Source organism: Dermacentor andersoni, chromosome 2, assembly GCF_023375885.2.
Source record: "Dermacentor andersoni chromosome 2, qqDerAnde1_hic_scaffold, whole genome shotgun sequence".
In the NCBI taxonomy this organism is placed as follows: Eukaryota; Metazoa; Arthropoda; class Arachnida; order Ixodida; family Ixodidae; genus Dermacentor; species Dermacentor andersoni.
In genome coordinates this window covers 220,835,169-220,854,731 of record NC_092815.1, presented here as the reverse complement: position 1 = coordinate 220,854,731, position 19,563 = coordinate 220,835,169, and the positions used below count along the sequence as shown (strand labels likewise).

The following is a 19,563-nucleotide window of genomic DNA, read 5'->3' as shown; positions in this document are numbered from 1 at the left end:
CTCGAAATATATAGCTACGAGAGAGGATCAGGACATGTCGTCACAACCCGCCGTGGTTCCTTAGTGGCTATGGTGTTGGGCTGCTTGTGCTCAGCACGAGGTCGCGGGATTGAATTCCGGCCACGGTGGCCGCATTTTAATCAGGGCGAAAACACCCACGTTATTAAACTTAGGTGCACGTTAAAGAACCCCAGGCGGTCGAAATCTCCGGAGTCCCCCACTACGGCGTGCCTCATAATCAGAAATTGCTTTTGGCACGGAACACCTCATAATTTTTTAATGTCGTCACAACACTTCACAAAGCGTCACACTGATAGAAGGCTACACCATTATGAGTCACAGAACGCGCAATTCTGTCATGCAAGGTTAAACTGATCAAGAAGTCTTAACTCCTGTGGAGATAGGTACAAAGATATATGCTGCCAGCCAGCCCTTGCTTCAAAAATCTCCCCGCCTAAGCTGTGATCGGCGCTTTCCCAGTCGGAAAATGCGGTGCTTCGCAAGACCTACTGATGAAATGCTATATGCGCAAAAATACACACGAGGGAAACATACTGCTTGAAGAACAAAAAAAAAAATATTGCTTCTCCAAAGGGAACCGTACAATAACATAGTAGAATGAAAGCCGACACTGTGGCCGCGATGCAGGCGCAGTCACCGAGGAGCATTAAATATCAGTCAAATGAAATAAAGAAGAGAAAGAAAGGCATCTACTCCTACGGCATAAATACATCTCATATCCAATTATAAACACCATTTGGGCGGTCTGATCGCAAACAGCAGGCGAGATATTTTGTAAGAGTCCACCTAGTGGAGTGCCCATTTCGGCCGTTCCTGTTTGGCTAAGGCCGCTCGTATACTCCTCGCTCGTACAGATGCATCCAATCAGCAGCTGCCTAAATGGGCAGTCCACTAGGTGGACTCTTACGGAATGCGTCCATGATGTGCGAAACAGAACGAACGACCCCGTCGGGCAGAATCGCCAGCCGTTTCCAACATTGAAAAGAACTTTGAATCGGACACAGGAGCGTTTTTACTGGCACAGAATGCGGGACAAAGTCAAGCACTACGTCGCCAGTTGCGAACAATGTCAACGCTACAAGCGCCCTACGACCGCTCCGCCAGGTCTTCTCCAACCTCTGCCGCCGCCTCGCCTGCCATTTGAACAAGTGGGTATCGATCTTCTGGGTGCACTTCCCCGATCACCTAACGACAACCGATGAGTGATCGTATGTGCCGACCTTCTGACCCGTTACGCGGAAACGGCAGCCGTACCATCTTCAACAGCTGCGTCCGTTGCATCGTTTTTCCTTCGATTCATTATTCTTCGACATGATCCCCCCGTGTCATTATTAGCGATCGCGGTCGTCAGTTCGTTGCGGACGCCGTAGAAGAACTGCTTCGTCTCTGTTGTTCGCTGTTCCGTCATTCAACGCTTTATCACGCTCAGACAAATGGGCTTGTAGAACGCGCGAACAGAACTCTAACTAACATGCTGGCCATGTACGTATCTTCTGATCAAAAGGACTGGGATGACGTACTCCCCTTCATCACCTATGCTTATAATACTGCAAAGCATGAGACGACCAATTACAGTCCTTTTTATTTCCTTTACGCACGTCCACCGCGAAGCTGCAATGACACTATACTACCGCTTTACTTTCACAGCGAGCACTCTGTTGCCAAGACGCTTTGTCTTGCCGAAGAAGCCCGGCGTATCGTTCGCCTTCGTACTCTGGCATCGCAAGACCGATCGAAAGAGCGCTATGACAGCCGACACCAGTCTGTCTCGTATGCTAAAGGAGGCTCTGTGTGGTTGTGCACTCCGGAACGTAAACGTGGCTTATGCGAAAAGTTTTTGTAGTCATTGTAGATCGCTTCAGTGACTTGACGTACGTGGTGGCACGCTTGACGTCCGCTGGTCGTCAGTCTAGCCGGACCCAGTTAGTAGATGTTGCTCGTCTTAAGCGGTTTCACCCTACGCTTCTTGAGTGATTTGGACTTGCCCAGCGGGCTTCGTCTGGCAACCAGGGATTGCTGCGGCATGAGCCGGGTGAGGAGAAGAGGAGGAAGACGTTAGCTGACGCAGCCTTGGGACGCTATCTTGACTTCACCATCAACCTCGTCCCTTAAAAAAGCCGGTTCAACATTAACGGTAACAATATATATATATATATATATATATATATATATATATATATATATATATATATATATATATATATATATATATATATACACTACGTACGTGCACTGCAGACAAGCTTTTGTGATTGCCGTCCACACGGTGTCAGCAGGCAATATGCAGACAATCTGTAGCCTGGGTCCACATGGAGTTGATTTGTGCTTGACTTATGGGTGACTCAAAGGTCAAACCTATTTCACTTTAATTATAATATGTGTCATGGTTCAAAGTATATATATTTTGTGAGCGCGACCAATGACTGACCCTTCTTCATCTCTACACATCATAATCAGTTGCACAAATTCCTGATCTGTAATTATCATCATCAGCCGCACAGCTTGTTCTTCGTCGTAGCTTGAGCTTGGCTGGATTAAACGGTTCCTTATAAGTGGCGGACGGGGCTTTTCGTTCCCCGCCACCTCTCACCCTTCTCACTGGAGCTCCGCTCGGGTCGCCGCATCTCTTGCCATTCTTGCTCAAGATAATCAGAGCACGTCCGATACAACCACCCCAGCACAGCCTTCGCCATGCGTCGTGGCCATCCACAACCGCCACCATGACCCGCCACTCTTCGATGGTCTGTAGGAAGATGACGTCAAAGAATGACTCCAAAACTAACTCTTGGCAAGCGTCTTCAATAAGTGGGATAACTCACAGAAATTGCACAATGTTCCCTTCTACCTCAGCGATGTCGCAAAAACCTGGTTTTGGAGCCATCAGCCTGATCTCCCCGACTGGGACACGATCACGCGGCAACTTCGTGAGATCTTCGGCGCTTCCGCTGTCCGCACTGAGGTCACGAAGAATCCCGGTGAGCGCGTCATGTTCCCCGCGGAATCGTACACATCTTACACTGAGGATGTGCTAGCTTTGTGCAAACGTGTAAACACCACCATGTCCCCGACCAACCAAATACGCCATATTATTAAAGGCATAAGCACCATCGCCTTTAGCGCACTCGCCACAAAAATCCTGGCGCCATCGAAGATGTAATAGCCACTTGCGAGCGCCTCGAGAAACTTCTATTTCTACGGCTATGCACGGATAACACAGATCTTCGTTCGCCTTCAGCAGTAGAATTGGAACATGATCATTCGTGATATCGTTGGGGAGGAACTCCATGGAAGGTGTTCTTCCTGTGCGCCAGAACCTGGTGTCGCTCCTTCTGCCAGCGGCTTCCGAAGAGATGGCCGTCGCGTCTAACGTGGTCCGACGGTCCCTGCGCTCGACAGGTGCCTACATATGCCGACGTCGCGGCGCTCCTTCCGGTCTACGCGGCCCCTCTACAAACAGACCACTATGTCCCTGTGGCTTCATTGTCGCCACCTGTGCGTGTACAGCCTTACCGCTCCACTTCCTGCTCGACTCATTTGCTACTATTGTGGCTACTGCGAGCATATCTCCCGGATCTGCCGACGGAGTCAACAGTATGAGCCGCGTGGTTATACATCCGAAGAGCGAAGAGGCATCCGTCGCGTCTCGGGCTACCAGAGGTCCTCCTACCGCTCTTCCTTTCACCGATCACTCTCTCCTCCATACCCTACCAGCACGCTTCTGAATTCTCGAAAATCTTGCCACAGGTCGCCTTCTCTACGTCGTCGTTCCGTATCACCTCTCCGGCCTGCTTCTCATGTCTCCAAAGCTCACTGGGTAAACTTTCCCATGCAGTTTTAGGAGGGGAAACTGCAATTCCTGCCCGTCGCAGTTCTCATTGACACAGATGCCGCCATTTCGACTATTCGGGCAGACTTTTGTTCTCGCCTCCGGAAAGTGATGACGCATTATTACGGCCCATCGCTTCGTGCAGAGACGAACATCGTTCTTCGTCCCATCGCACAATGTACAGTTCGAGTATTCATAAACGGAATACGTTATCACATTGTTTTTGCTGTGTTTCTCGAGTGTTCCAAGGAAGTTTTTAGGATTGGATTTCTTGTCTTCGGCGCCCGCTGCTGTCTATTGTCGTGAGCGACCCATACACCTGAATCTAACCGGTTATTCTCTTCCTAATTATGAAGAACGTATGCACGTCGTCACCTCCTCCGGTTATGTTTTTTGGTCATCAAGAGAAGAAATTATAAGTGTCAATTCCAGTGGCACTCGGTATGGTGACGTTCTCATTTTCCCCTGTGGGCATGCGCTACCTACAGGATTTATTATTACTCCTGGCCTTGTTCGCTTCTCTCATGGCTCTGCATTCCTCACCGCGTTTACGTCATATTTACGTCATACTTACGTCATATTTTAAAGCCATATAAACATTCTATCGCCCGTCCTTGATTTCATTGTGAACAAGGCTCCCGTCAGGGGAGCCGAAACGTCTTTTCTTCTATTCTTTCAGTAGTCGGTGTCCTTTTTTTTACCCTTCTTCACAGTAAGGAATTAAGAAATAGATAAGAGGTTGGCAACGGCGTCGAGTAAGCTGCAATACACCAGAACGCTGTTTTACCAAAAAACAACTAAAAGCATATCATTGAGCTTTGAACTTTGTGCAAGATATATATATATATATATATATATATATATATATATATATATATATATATATATATATATATATATATATATATTACCTGGTGCAGATTATTGAGGCATGGTTGTAGTCACCCTTTCAAACATACAGGTGCACCAAGATTCCATTTTGGGGTAACTGCCACTAACACTCTTAGCGGTTCACGTGTATGCGGCACATGGTCTAATGCTTAATAATCATTCGGCTTGTTGTTGAAAGTTACCTATTAGAAAAGGGGCACAGATTGACACATAGGCAAAGATGCAGTATAGAGAGTCTATGCTCATATGAATGAGGCCCAATTACAAGAAATGTTTACAAGTCAGGGCAAGGCTGTAGAGGCGAGGGAACGCGAAAGGCCAGTACAGATGCACTTTGGATGAGGAAACTTTAATTTCTGCCTAACTTGCATTATTGGATTTAGCACACTTGGGTGCATTTTACGCGGTATAAGATATAAATGACTTGGCGTCAATACTCACAAAGTAAGCAGCGAGGAGTAATGCCGCCAAGGCACACTTGAGAACCCCACAAACGGTGAAATCCCGGACCTGCGAGAGAGGGTGCGATTGCCGCGTTTTGTTTCCTTTGACTCCACCTCTACTAGCGAATGGCGTTCTGTGGGAGAGCGCGGCGTTTTATTTCAGAACGCGGTGGCTGCAGTCTGATGAGGGCAGCATGATAGAAAAAAAGGAACCCTCTTCTTTACCTTCGTCATTTAGCACCAACTCGCTCCCTTGTGCGGTGTCTCTCAAGGCTCTTGATTCCATTTGTTCTATAGCCCCTACTCCATTTACTGTCGTGCATCTCTGCCACCAATCTCGCGATCTATGTCTCCTCTTTTCCAACTACACTGGTTGCCGATGTCATCAGCTGTGTTATACAAGTTCGTAAATAATAGGACGAAAACACTAAGGCAAATGCTATCCATGATGACTATTCAATTATGTCCTAGGTAAAGCGTTGCAGAGAACTAGCTGCATGTCTAAATACCTCAGGGCCACAAGAAGAACAAGGCATACACAAACGCAGCGCTATTAAAAACAAAAATGTTTATTTCGAATACAGGCCAAACTATATGACACGCAATGACACCCATCGATCACATGAGGAAGCTGAGCACATACGCGCAAGACCACAGCAAAGATTACTAAGTAAAATTGCCAGCTAGGAACACATTCACTTGTTTCGCAAAAATGTTAGCTCCTCTGAAGATAGTGCTATCGAAGGCTTGCTTATGCTTGAACTGCCTAACGCATCGATGTTTTCCGCCTCAACGAATAAGCGAGTGATTTCATGACTATGTTGCCCTAGGTTGGCGGTCCTACATAAATAAGGACGACAGCCCCGCACATGAGCAAGAAGGGCTAGAAAGCATTGAGATCGCAACTCATAACCTCATTGCAGTTTTCTCTTAACCTCTGATTTGGGCACTTGCCGGACTCCCCAAAATAGCATCTTCATCAATACAGGCAAATATGGTAAACAACAGGCGTCTTGCACTGTACGAACTCATTCTTGGGCTGTTTATTATATTGTACTTTATCGGTTTCTTATGGACTAGTTTTTAAATACAGCCTATTTAGCTTCTCGGGAACAGAAATAAAAAAACTTTATGTTTTCGCGAAGATCCACTGTCTTGAGCTGGTTTGAAAGCTGATGCATACATGAAATTGCAGTCGCGTGTTTCTTGCAAGAGACACAGCTGTATTTTGAGGGCCAGCTTCCCTCAAGCTTGCGTGAATTTTTCCGAGCTGTTTTTCAGCAACTGACACCAAAGTGTAGTTTAGGTAACCAACCTCCATTAAACGGAGCTTCGGCTGCCGAAAACTGCTCTGCAAGAAGTGATGACATGACAATTTTTTACACCATTGTTAAAGCACAATATTTATGTGCTCCTGCTTACCTGTTTAGAAGATCCGCATGCAAAAGCAAAAGTGCTTTGTCATTCGAGAGTGGGAAGCCGAGAATAAACGGTGGTCAGAGAAAATGAGCACGAAATTGTGGAATCGAATGACCCTTCAACAGGCCATTCAAACAAAATCAAGAGGGTCAAGATGCTTAAAAAACAAACCCAGAACATTAGCGCCATCATCATGAAAACGGTCTTATGCGCAGTCATGAAAAACAAAATATTGTACGTATCTGAAAGTCTTTTGTGCTTTTGTACCCTCGAGATGGCCAAACAGGTCTCTAACAAGCTCAGATGAGACCAAATTGCTTAAGATGGGGGCAACAGACGAGCCGATGCACATTGCCATCTTTTGCCGATAGACATCATTGTTCCACTGGATAAAGATGATTTTAAATAGATTTAAATAAATTTAAAGTTTATTTAAATACCATCTCAACAAACGAAAAACTGTCCGGAGATATGCTTGCCTCAATAGGAAATTTAAGCTCCCCGAACGCCGCAATGCTGTGTTCTACTCAATTCGACATCGGCAAAGGTGGGAGGGAACAGTACATGTGGTAACCAAAGGAAAACGCTTTTAACACCCGTCTTCATGAGCTTTCATGAGGCCAAGGGCTTGATTAGAGCAGTTTACAGGAAATGGGTGCGACTTGCAGGCGCGAATTACCCTGAGCGATAACTTTAAGTTGTCAGCGGGTGAAATGCAGTCCCGCATAAACGCACGACCACACATGCCAATATGCGTGTGAAACATAATCATTATTTAGTTGTGGATGCCATTTTCCCGGGTTCCGTAGATATTTGTGGTTGCCAATTGACTTTGCCTGAAACTGGCTTATAATTTGGTATTTCTGTCTGCATATTTGCAGTTGACTTAAGCTGCAGATCTTTAGAATTTCTGTTATGAACTGCCGTACGATAGTTCGGAAATATGAAACGCGCGGCTAGACTGAATATTTTCTAAATTTCATTGAAGTCACTTTTGGTCAGGACTTCAAATGACCAAGGTGTATGCTTAGACCTGTCTGACGAATGTTTCTTATGCAATAAGACATATCCCGCGTTGCATGCTCCAGTGTTTTTACCACGGACCCTAATTTTCGATAAGCAATCTTACATCAGTTATCTATATGATCATCCCATCTTCAGTTATGTGCTATTGTAACACCTAAGGACCTAAATCGGCCTGCATTCATTAATAAGATGGTTTGTATGTAATACGGGGGAAGTATTCTCGTACTTTTAGTGATGCGAATAAAAGCTCCCTTCCCTACCGCTTCTGAGTGTGCGCTAATAATTATAAAGTGCGTTATTTTCTTCATTGTGGTCCAGAATGCCCTTTACTACTATGTGTTAAAGAACTTTGCAACATCCTGATGGAGGTGGAACTGGGCGCTGATCCCCACCATGGGTTCTATTACCGTCAATAAATACCGGTATAATTACTGAACTGCGCCAATGTTCTGGCTGTCAATGCATCTGCAAACATTTCTGAAGTCTACTTGCCATGTAATGTAACATCCACCCTGCATACCTTCCGAGAAAGAGAATCAGTACATCATCGCGATCATTAGCATTCTTACCCCCGTACTTCTTAAACACGCTTTCAATCAACGCTTCTTCTCGACTCAGCCAAGCTCTGGTGACGGGGCTTCCTTCAATCAAGGTGCCGCTGAGCGTCATGCACACTACTCTACCTTTCCTCCACCGAGGAACGCCTTGGAAATGCACCCTTGACACGAGCGAAGTGCATCAACCGTGAAAAACATCTGATATCAGACTATATCTGAATGTGGTTATAAGAACTACAATTACTTAAGACAGATATGTGTTTCCGGTAATTCGTCTTTCCAATCAAACGACTACACAGCACAATGCACAACTTCAGCTTGGCAACGCTGCCACTTTGAGCATTCGACCGATCGATCAAGCGGGAGCTGTGTTTGAGGTCTGACAGCAATCGCACTCGAACAGCTGAGAGCCGAGGCGCATAACTGAAAAGCAAGTAAATTAGTGCTGGAATTTGTCCGCTGCTCTTTGTTTCCTAGGTGGTTCACGTTGCAGTTGTTAATCGCGGTTGTTATGGGTGATTTGGCCGTCTGTGTATTGTGACCAAGCCGGATTGACTTGGAAGGAGGGCACAGATGGAACGGTCAATGGCAGCTTTGTTTGCCTTCGAGACCCAGTGATGCTGAAAGTTTGCTAAAAGCAACAGGACAGAAAATGTAGGTGAGAGTCATTTTTGCATGGAAACATATTATGCTGATGTGGTTTTCGTGAGGTTGCTGCGGCGCTGTCGCTAAAACGTTTCCGATGTGCTCAAGCACGACTAACTCTAGTTGTTCATGCTACGGGCATTAGCACCTGAAGCATTTTTGAGGCAACATAAGCTTGCGCAAAACATATTTTTTTGCTAACTGGAGTTTCTGGGAGATTCGACGCGACAATCTCTTGTTGGTTCCGCTTTTTTAAACAAAAATGCAGAATGTACCCATCGACGCCAGTGTCCAGTGATCATTCCAGTATCGCGTATGGAATCTTACAGTGCAGGGGACGCAGTTATAGCATACATGTGACCTAATGCATGTGGTTCATTGCATAGCACTAGCAGGTTGAAAAAAAAAAAAAACAAGCGTTTTCGAGTCCTGTACTTTGTTTTAGAAGCCGTGGTGGTTAGTCGGTTCGTTGACATTGTAGCACATATGGTCAATGAACCAGCACCGGTGGCTGCATTTCCAGTGTTTCCTCACTTCACATATATGGACGCAATGTTTTAAACTTAGAAAAATTTACTTGGTTGTTCATCACCAGCATTTGTGCTTTTTCGCCTGAGCTTTATTTTAGGCGTGCTAGGTGCTAGTATCGGATGCACTTTCCATAAATGGTGCTTTCAAATTCACGCAATGGCCACATATATTTAGTTACGCTATGTCTCTTCAGTTCCGCTGCTTAGGCACAGGGAATTTACTTGTGTAGGATGTGGGCCTTGGAGAGACTAGTTGATGAAAAAATAGACGTATGTGCCGCACAGTAAGTCTCGTGCCAGACCTGAAAGCATCGATAGATATGGAGCCTGCCTGTTGGAATTGCACCAGCTCGCTTAACTGAAAGAATCTAGCTGCTGAAGAAGTACTTGACTAACCTAACCAGTAATTAGTCTGTGCTTGTTTTCATAAACTTTGTAATAATATTGATGTTATGTCTTCCTACATTGACAAAATGGTGAAATGAATTTTGAACCGCAAGCATGAAATAGCTCTGCCATAGGGATATATTCATCTTAAATTGTCGTATATACTTGTTTTGTAGAGCATATACTCAAGATTATGATCTGCGAAGTAATCAGTTGCCCATGATGTGTTGCAAGGTGAACTTTTTAGTGCCCACAATTGATGATGCACCAATTTCGTAGCATTTCTAGCCAGCACTCTAGTATTTAGAGGTATGGTTAACCTACTTTAGCATGAGCTAATGTACATTAGGAATTATGCCCTAATTTTGATAGTTGTAACGTAATGGAAGTGATGCACTCCATACTGTATTTTGCAGCATCGTAATTGTGACAGTCTGCACGACCACTTAGCATATTTCGGAATCCAACAAGACACGGTGCTACGGCAGCGGGTATACATCTTTGCGAGTGATCTTGTCCAGGCGCCGATAGTCTACACAGAACCATACCGCGCCGTCTTTTTTCGTAACAAGGACGGCAGGGGGTGCTCATGGACTGTTCCAGGGTCGGATCACTTCGTGGCGAAGCATATCGTCCACTTGCTCATTAATCACACGACATTCTGTGGCAGAGACGCGATATGGTCATTGCCGCAATGGCGGTTGGGAGCCAGTGTCAATATGGTGCGTGACAGCAGACGCCCGGCCCAGGGAAGGTTGCCCGACATCAAAAGAAGAACGAAATTCGAAGATGCGCAGAAGCTGCGAACGCTGAGGTGGGGTGAGGACATCGGCAATAGATGAATCGAACACATCTGTGGGCAAAGGGTCGACGTAGAGAGAGAACCGAGCGTGTTGTAACTGGCGCAGGACGTATCTTCTGGAACATCCGTAATTTCTACGGCGTCGAGCACTTCCACGTGATCAAGACATTCCCCTAAAAGCATCGGTGATGGGGAGCGTCGGCGTGGAGAAGTTGAGCGGCGGGTGCTGGCGGACCGGCGGAATGGTGGTGACACAGCCCGAGGTTCGTCGTCGTAATAAGGGCGCGGAGAATCCGCCATAGAGCTTCGCACATGTGGTGTAGCGCCAGGCGACTGCACGCGACTACAGTGGCGTACGACGTGGCCTGCATAGCCGCACGCAAAACATATCGGTAGATTGTCCGCTGTACGCCACCACGCCACCGAGTCGTTGCGGCAGGTCCCATCCATGTAGAAGGCCGCGTTGGACGTGGCGGCTGGGGAAGTGATTGCATAGCAGACTGTTGTCGGGGCATAGCGAGGACTTCGGCGTACGTGAGAGGTCCCCGTTCGTTCAGGGAGTTGTTGAGGCTGGATGACGACTTCCGCCTAGCTGAGTGGCACAGCCGTCGGGATCTGTTGGGGCCTGGCCATGACTTTGGCGTAGTGTGAGGCGCAGCCGCAGGAATACGCTGGTGGTTCTCAGGCAAAACCTCGTGCAGTTCTTGCGCTATGACGCGGCGAAGCGGAGGCGCAAAACTTGGCGTAGGCGCGTGCAAAATCCATCAACGAGAGTTGCCGGGCAAGTTCCTCGCGGACGAACGCCTTCATTTCTGCGAGCAACGCTGCCTGGTTGGACATGGCAGCCAAACCAGCGAGGTGCTCGTCAAACGGTAGAGATTGACAGGTCAGAGACCGCTGCCTGCGGAGTTCTTCATCGCTCTGGCACAGTGTGAAAATTTCAGCCACAAAGCGTGGACTTTTGGCCAGCAACATGTTAAAGGCGTCGTCTTCTATGCCCTTCAGGATGTTTTGGATTTGATCAGACTCCGCCATGGTCGAATCGACTTTCCTCCATAGGTCCAGGACATCTGCGATATAACTGGTGAATGGTTCGCCTGGCTGTTGAGCTCGTTCTCGCAAACTTTGCTCGGCACGCAGCTTGCGAACAGCAGGGCGACCAAATTCATCGGCGAGGGAAGTCTTAAAATCCGACCATGTCTGGAACTCTGCTTGATGGTTGTTATACCACAGGCTGGCCACTCCTGCGAGGTAGAACAGAACATGGCTCAGTTTGGCTGCTTCGTCCCACTTGTTATAGTCGCCTACCCTATCGTACGCCGTGAACCATTCGTCCACGTCAGTGTCGTCCGCTCCAGTGTAGATAGGAGGGTCGCGATGACGAGGCACCCCGGGACACGCAGTGGGTGCAGGAGGAGGCGTTTGCTGGGAGGCGTCTTGGGGCATGGTAGCTGGTAGGGTACGGGACCGGAGTTTCAGGATGATCGTCTGAGGGTACCGAGCACAATCCGCCAATTCTAAAGGTGTTTATTTGGCACAGCTAGGAGCAGCGCAACGTCGACGAGCAGGGCTGTCACAGCTTCCAAGGACGAGAGCCGTTGCTGAGCAGGAGCGCTCGACCCACTAGCGTTTAGAGCCAGTAGCGCTGAACCCACTAGCGTCTCTCCTTGCTACACTTTTCATACTATGGCTCTTTACATATTGGAAATTTGTGTGTACGTATTGCTACGATGAGGCGAAGAACGGACACGGTCGGATGTGCGAGTGGAACCAAGATGGCCTGCAATTGGTGCTTCATAAAACTTGTGGAGAAGGGCTGAGCGAAGGTGTCGAGGGGTGACAGAGAGGGGGATTGAGACAGAGAGAAAAGATTTCACGTAGACGGTCCGTCTACGTGAAAATGCGGCGATACTAAACGCCGTCCTGGAGGACGAACCACCGTTGGATGGGTCAGTAAGCAAAGATTGAACTAGCTCAATGAAGGTCCATAAAGTGTCGTCATGGCGTTGCTCACTGGCCATGCCCATAAGTTGGGAGATGGACAGAACACAGGCGGAAGCGTCCGTGCCGTCGACTTTGCCCCATCTACGGGGCAGGTAGTTGGCGTCGGTGTGCTGGCGCCCACATTAGCAGACCACTGCATAAATTTACTCCTGGAGCCGCAAAGCCCATCGTGAAAGCCACCATGTAGCGTGTTTTAAGGAGAACAGCCAACAGGGAGCGTGATGGTCGGTAACAATACGGAATGATTGGTCATATAGGCAGGGACGGAATTTCGCGAATGGCCAGACAGGGGCCAGAGGCTCTATCTCGGGAATGAAGTAGTCTCGCTCCTAAGGTGAGAAAAGGCGGCTGACGTACGCAATAATCCGGTCATGACCACGCTGGACTTTCGCCGAGGCAGCACCGATTCCGTGGCCACTTGCATCGATGCGCAGCTATGCATGGGCTGAAACATGAAAAAAACACACCTTCCTCTTAAGAGGAAGCTTTAGCTCGGGTGCTCCTATCTAAATACATGTAAAAGGAGAATTCGTTTTTCTCGACAACCACTGCACCAAATTTGACGGGGTTTGCTGCATTTAAAAGAAAAACTTAAAATCTAGTGACTGTTGGTTTGTAATTTTCGATTTAGGTCGTCAAATTTTTATAAAAATTTGGCGAAAATCGAAAATTTTCAGAAAACGAAACTATCAAGTTTACAACTCCGTAACTCAGCAAGAAAAAATGATATCGAAATTCTGTGAATTGTACCTGATAGCACATCTAAAGCGGACAAAATTGATATGTTACACATGAACCTCAAAAAATGGAGTAATGTGTAATTACAACTTTTGCAGAACCTTCGTAAACAACGTAACAAATTCACGTAAGATGTAAACTGACATATCAAATTTGTCCGCTTTGAATGGTCTAATGGATGCCGTTTACAGAATCGCGATAGCTATTCTTGATGCAGAGCTATTAGCTTGTAAACTTCGTGCTTCTATTTTTTTCAGACGTCTGAATTTTTGAAAATTCTTTTAACAAAATTCAAGCCCTAAATCAAAATTCCGCTTCCAACAGTCACTAGAATTTAACTTTCTCTCTCAAATGCAACAAATTTCATTAAAATCGGTCCAGGGGTTATCTCAGAAAAACGTTTTTGCGTTTTTACATGTATTTGAATAGGCCGCGTCGGAGTTGGGCCCGAGCTAAAGCTTCCTCTTAAGAGGTCAGCGAGAGGCCGTGCTATGCTTGCAAAACGTTTAAGGAGGCAGCGAAAGTAAGACCAAAGTCCTACGAAGCTGCGCGCACCTTTTGCTAAATACGGAAGAAGAAAATCATTGACTGCACGAATTGTTTCCGGGTCAGGTCGCATTCCAGAAGCGTCAACCAGATCTCCGGGTACAGTTATCTGACGATGCCAAAATGTCATTTTTTTCGAGTTGAGCTACCGGCCACCCTTGCGAAGAATACCAAGAGTGGCTGAGAGTCACACCCGAACGTATGTGGGAACATTAAAAAGTCGTCCAGGAAGCAAAGACAAGTCTACCATTTAAACATGCCAAGTAAAAATCCATCATGCGCTCAAACGCTACCGAAGCATTACGTAAGCTAAAGGGCATAACATTACATTGATCAAATCCATCCTGTGTTATAAAGGCTGTATTTTTCACGATCGAGATCATCCACAGCATTTTGTCAATGCCTGGACCGAAGGTCGATGGATAAAAAGTACTAAGCACCATTAAGACAATCAAACAGGTCATCTATACGGGGTAGCGGAGAGATATCCTTCTTCGTGATGCGATTGAGGCGCCGATAGTCAACGCATATTTGCCACGTGCCGTCCTTCTTGTCATTAACGCTACAGATTACGCCAAGGAAATTGACGAAGGCTCAACGATATCTTTCGCTAGCATCTTGTCCATTTCTGTCTTGATGACTTGGCGCTCCAACGCTGGAACTCGGTAGGGTCGTCCATGAATTGACTGAGCATCTCAGGTGTGAATACGTTGTTTCACAAGGGATGTCTGTCCCGAAAGATGGCCGTTTGTGTTAAAAATTTCTCTATAAAAATACAATAGGTTACAGAGAGCTTCAGCTTCGCCTGGCAAGAGGCCCGGGACAATCATTTTTGTAGCGTCCTCGGCTCTGTGAGCCTTGCAAGGCTCACAGAGACGTCGATGGCAAAAGTCTCAACACAGCAATCTGGTAAAGCACTGATCGGGACCAGTGACACTCCCCTGAGTAGCACTTGCTTTGTCAAACCAAAATTCACAACTGGAAGGCACGTGCGGTTGTCGGTGACAGTTAGTACAGTATGAGGGACGGTGACGTTGTTACTGGTGCAGCTCTCTAATCACTGGTCATTGGTAGTGTGAAAGCAGGGGAAAATGGCGACAGAATGGCAACAAGCAATGTTTACCCAGGCAGTACACGTTCCTCTTATGCCAGCCCTTCTGCCGTCGGCGATGCGTACGACCAGAGGATGGCAGGTGTGAGAGCTTTCTTTAGTTGATGGCGAAGGTAAGCTCTCATAATACAGATGTGTGAGCCGGTGTCGATGAGTGCTCCGACAGCTGTGTCATCTACTTGAGCATCTAGAAGGTATGCCTTGCTGATACTGTCAGTGGAAGATATTGCGACCAATCCAACAGTGCAGCACCACTTCCAGGTGCCACAGCGTCTGGTTTTCCGGCAGGGTTGGTCCTGAATTCGTCCGCGAAATAGAGTGGCGAAGCTCGGCCGGACGTGGCTCACGACGTTGTGGTGAGGGCGAGTGAGTCTAAGGGCGGTCAGCGCCGGAGACGTTGGAAGCGCCGAGGAAGCGGTGGGGTGGAGTGGTTCGGGGCGAAGTGGAGGAATACCAATAGGTGTTTCGCGACGGAGGCGTCCAACGACTGCGGCAGTGATGGGAAACGTGACCAACGCGGCCGCATCAGAAAGAAATCGGCTTGTCGTCCGGTGTGTGCCATTCAGATGGATCCCGACAACGGGAAGGAAAGGGCGGGCTGTTGCAGGGCATGGTCATAGGAGGATCAAACTGGCGTCAGGGCTATTAACAGCGCAGGCAGTGGGGAAGCCCAGGTCAGCGACGTCCTGGCGAACCACGGATGGATTAAGGATATTACTGCTGCATAGTTGTCCCAGGGCACCTGCAGGAGTGAGGCGGGTACCTTCGAGTTCGCGACGCTCAATGCGAGTCACGTTGTCGCATGAGTGAGGCAGGCTGTCTTTGTCGATGCAAGAGGACGTATTCAGCAGGCGGGAAAATTTATCCGCAGCATCTTACGAGGCGCGCTGCCAAAACAGGCTTTCTTTGATGATGCGAAATTTCCGCACAAAAGGAACACAGAAGAATGACGGCAAGGGTATTGTTTGCAGTATTCACGCAAGGAATAACGAAAAAGCAAGTAGCAACAACACCTGCAAAGTTAACACAGACTTTCAGCACGATTGTATATGCGTCTACTCTATTCGTCTACATTTGTAGTTATTCTTTCTCGCGTATTTTGTTTGTATTCCCGGGATTTGTATTGCGAGCACGGCGGTAGCAGGGCCGTCAATTACTTACACGTGCGAAATGTTCAAACCATGTCTGACTGATGAAAGAAAGCCCTACTAGAGGGTATATTAGGCATAGCATTCCCGACTTCATAGCCTATAGTCCCCTAGTGTTCCTGGAATACTACGGGGCCTGTTATCCCGCAATTTCTTCCTTCTCGTTAGCTCTAGTATAAGCGCTGTCCAAAGCTGTAGGAAGTCTGAAGACACCTAAGGGAACTGCCAAGGTCGCCTGCGTTGCGCGAAACTCAGAGCTGTATTGTTACGGCGGCACGTCACATCACTCTGAATATTCACTCGGGAGTGCTAGTTGCGGACAGCAAAAGGCAAGCAAACGCGACGAGCGAACGATACGTGGCTCGGGGCTTCTCGGTAAGCACTGAAAACTTTTCTCTTCTTTTTTTACCTAAGGTGAAGTGCTGTTCAAACCGGCCTACCTTGCCGAGCTTGCTGCCATACGAGATGGCTTGGCCACGTTGCTACCTACTGTTCAAGATGCTCGATACTCTCAACTCATCATTCGCACAGACTCGACTCAAGCCATCCACGACATACGTAGGGTATCTCGGTCCACTCCATTGTCAGATAGCATTCACCGTCTTGCTGCCACTACGAATATCCTCATACGCGTCCAGTGGGTGCCTCGAGCAGCCCTGCCGGGTCTCCTTGAAGCAGATATGGCAACCCACCCACAGATTACAACATACCCACTTCCACATTTCCCTGAAGACGCCTGTGGACGACTGATCCGGGAAAAGGAAAACCTCCGACGTACCACACGAGCTCTCATACCTCCGTGTGGGTCACACCTCCCTGGTGGGTTAACCCGCCGAGAGGAGGTTACGTTAAGGAGGCTACGTGTCGGGGTCGCGCTCACCCCGTCTGTGACCGCTCTCCGACCACAATACCATGGTCCTTACGGCTCATCGTGCCCATTTTGCAAGACAGGAATCCAAAATGTGACAGTGACACACCTATTATGGACGTGCCCAGGACTTCATCTAAGCCGTCTCCGCCATCTCCGGGCAACAGGCCTCCGGCCTGGCCGCCCACCCGACCTTGAACGTTGGATTCATGGACCCCATCATCGTTCACTCCTAGATTTCTTGCATGAGTCGAACCTATTCGCGTATTTCTGACATCTTTGTATTATGCCTAAGGGCATGCTTTCGAATTAAAAAAAAAAGTGCTGTTCAAGTTCGCCTAAAGTATATCGTGCACCTAGGCACATTCAAGGCCGCACGCGTGCGCGAGATTCGGGAAACGTCATGTTAGGACCACTGAGAATTATGACAACAAGCAAAGCCCGCAGAGAGTGGACCAACCAGCGGACCTCATAGGTATGCAGGACTGTCTGGACTGTAGTTTTCGGCGATAAGATAGCCTCGCCGCCTGCGGGATTATCTGACTCAGCTATGTCGAATGCTCGGTTGCGATAGTGGGAAGTTCGAATCCCCCAGCCGCTGTTTTCTCTTTATTTGTTAAATCTAACCATGGTGCATTTGAATTTGACATCCTCCAATGCACTACCTCTGTAGGCTCGGAGTAACGCCTGACACCAGCAAAAAATGCCGAGAGTGATTGGGGCTTTACTAATCCAGGTAGAGCCAAATTAGAAAGGGCCACTAAACTTCAACAAAGACACGAAATTTTGGGCGACTTGTTAGGCTGCTGCCTATTTGCGTGTGTGGTCGGATGCGTGCTATTATGATCTAGTCCTTCACCAGAACCGGAATTGGCCTCTCTGGTGCGGTATTCGGCCTACCTCGCTGATGATTCCTAGAATTAACCCATGACATGGCCCTCCGTCCCCAGCAGCAGCCAAGTACCCCACCAAAGCGGCGGTCATTAATGTAACGCAGCAGTGGGTGCTAAGAATCTTTGGGCCGGACAGGCCGCCAATGGAAACTGGCCTTGTCAACTTTTAACCACCGAACTCTGTCGAGTGAGGCTTGCTTAGCAGGACTGTTTGAGAAACTATGAGACATGGTTCGGGATATCATCGGCCTTAGTGTGGTTAGAAGAACTGGTGAGGCTTATACAGCGCTGACAAATGGCCACGTTTTCTGCTGTAGAGGACTACCAGATAAAAAGCAGTTCGAAGTAGGATGCCTAATCCATAAGGACATAGCGGGCAACATTGATGAATTCTACAGCATTCATGAGAGGGTAGCAGCAGTCGTAATCAAACTTATTAAGAGGCATAGATTAAAGCTGGTACAAGCGTCCGCTCCAACATGCAGTCATGATGGTGAGGAAGTAGATCAATTTTACGAAGATGTTCAATTAGTGATGAGCAAAGTTGCAAACCCAGTATACTCTAATAATGGGCGACTTCAATGCAAAAGTGGGGAAACAGCAGGCGGGTGAACAAGCAATTAGCAACTACGGCGTCGATTCTAGAAACGCTAGAGGACAGCTGATAGTAGAATTCGCACAAAGCAATACGCTGAGAACAATGAACACCTTTTTCAGGAAGCGTAGCAACAGAAAGTGGACGTTGAAAAAGCCCTAATCGTGAAACAAGATATGAAATTGATTTCATGCTTTCTGCCGATGCCAGCATTGTGCAGGATGTAGCAATGACGGGTAGGGTAAAGTGCAGTGATCATAGTTTAGTCGGGGCTAAGTTTTACCCCAATTTGATGAGGAAAAGAGTAAAATTGGCGAAAAATAAGCAGGTCAGCCTAGAGACAGTAAGCGCAAACGCAGATAAATTCGGGCTGGTACTTGCAAACAAATATGCAGCCTTAGAACAGAGAGATGAAGATGACATAGAGGTAATGAATGAAAGCGTAAGTAGGCTGGCTTCAAAGGCAGCAACTAAAGTGGGAGGCAAGGCACCAAGGCAACCAGTAGGCAAGCTCTCCCAAGTAACAAATTACCTAATAAAGAAACGACAAAGAATGAAGTGTCCAACTCAAGAGATAAGATAGAATTCGCAGATCTGTCAAACTGATCAACAAGGCGAAAATATGTTACATTCGAAACTATAATGTGAGAAAGACTGAACAAGACGTAAAAAATGGACGTAGCCTAAAATCAGTGAGAAGGAAACTTGGCATAGGAAAAATCAAGATGTGTGCACTTCAAGATAGAGTAATATCATCAGCAATCTCGAAGGTATAGGAAAAGCAGCGGAAGAATTCTATACTGACCTCTACAGTACCCAGAGGACTCAACAGAACTCCATTCAAAACAGTCATGAACAGGATGCATAAACTCCTCTTCTAACGAGCGATAAGGTCAAAACGTCCTTGCAAAACATGAAACGACGAAAAGCGGCAGCAAAAGATGGAATAACAGTCGATTTAATTCAAGATGAAGGAGACATAATGCTTGGAAAACTGGCGGCTATCACTACGAAGTGTCTATCGAATGCAATGGTCCCAGAAGACTGGAAGAATGCAAACATTATGCTAATACATAAAAAGGGAGACGTTAAAGAACTGAAAAATTATAGGCC

The 19,563-nt window shown here is 47.3% G+C and overlaps 1 protein-coding gene across 1 annotated transcript in view; it reads right to left on the bottom strand.

The window, feature by feature from the left end:
- The window catches only part of LOC126539990 (fucolectin-1-like), a 209,765-nt gene extending 204,522 nt beyond the window's left edge, over positions 1–5,243 (bottom strand). The window contains exon 1 of the mRNA XM_050186821.3: positions 5,180–5,243. The gene's annotated coding sequence lies outside the window, so the exon portion shown is untranslated. The remainder of the gene's footprint in view (positions 1–5,179) is intronic.
- Positions 5,244–19,563: the final 14,320 nt, after the last annotated feature.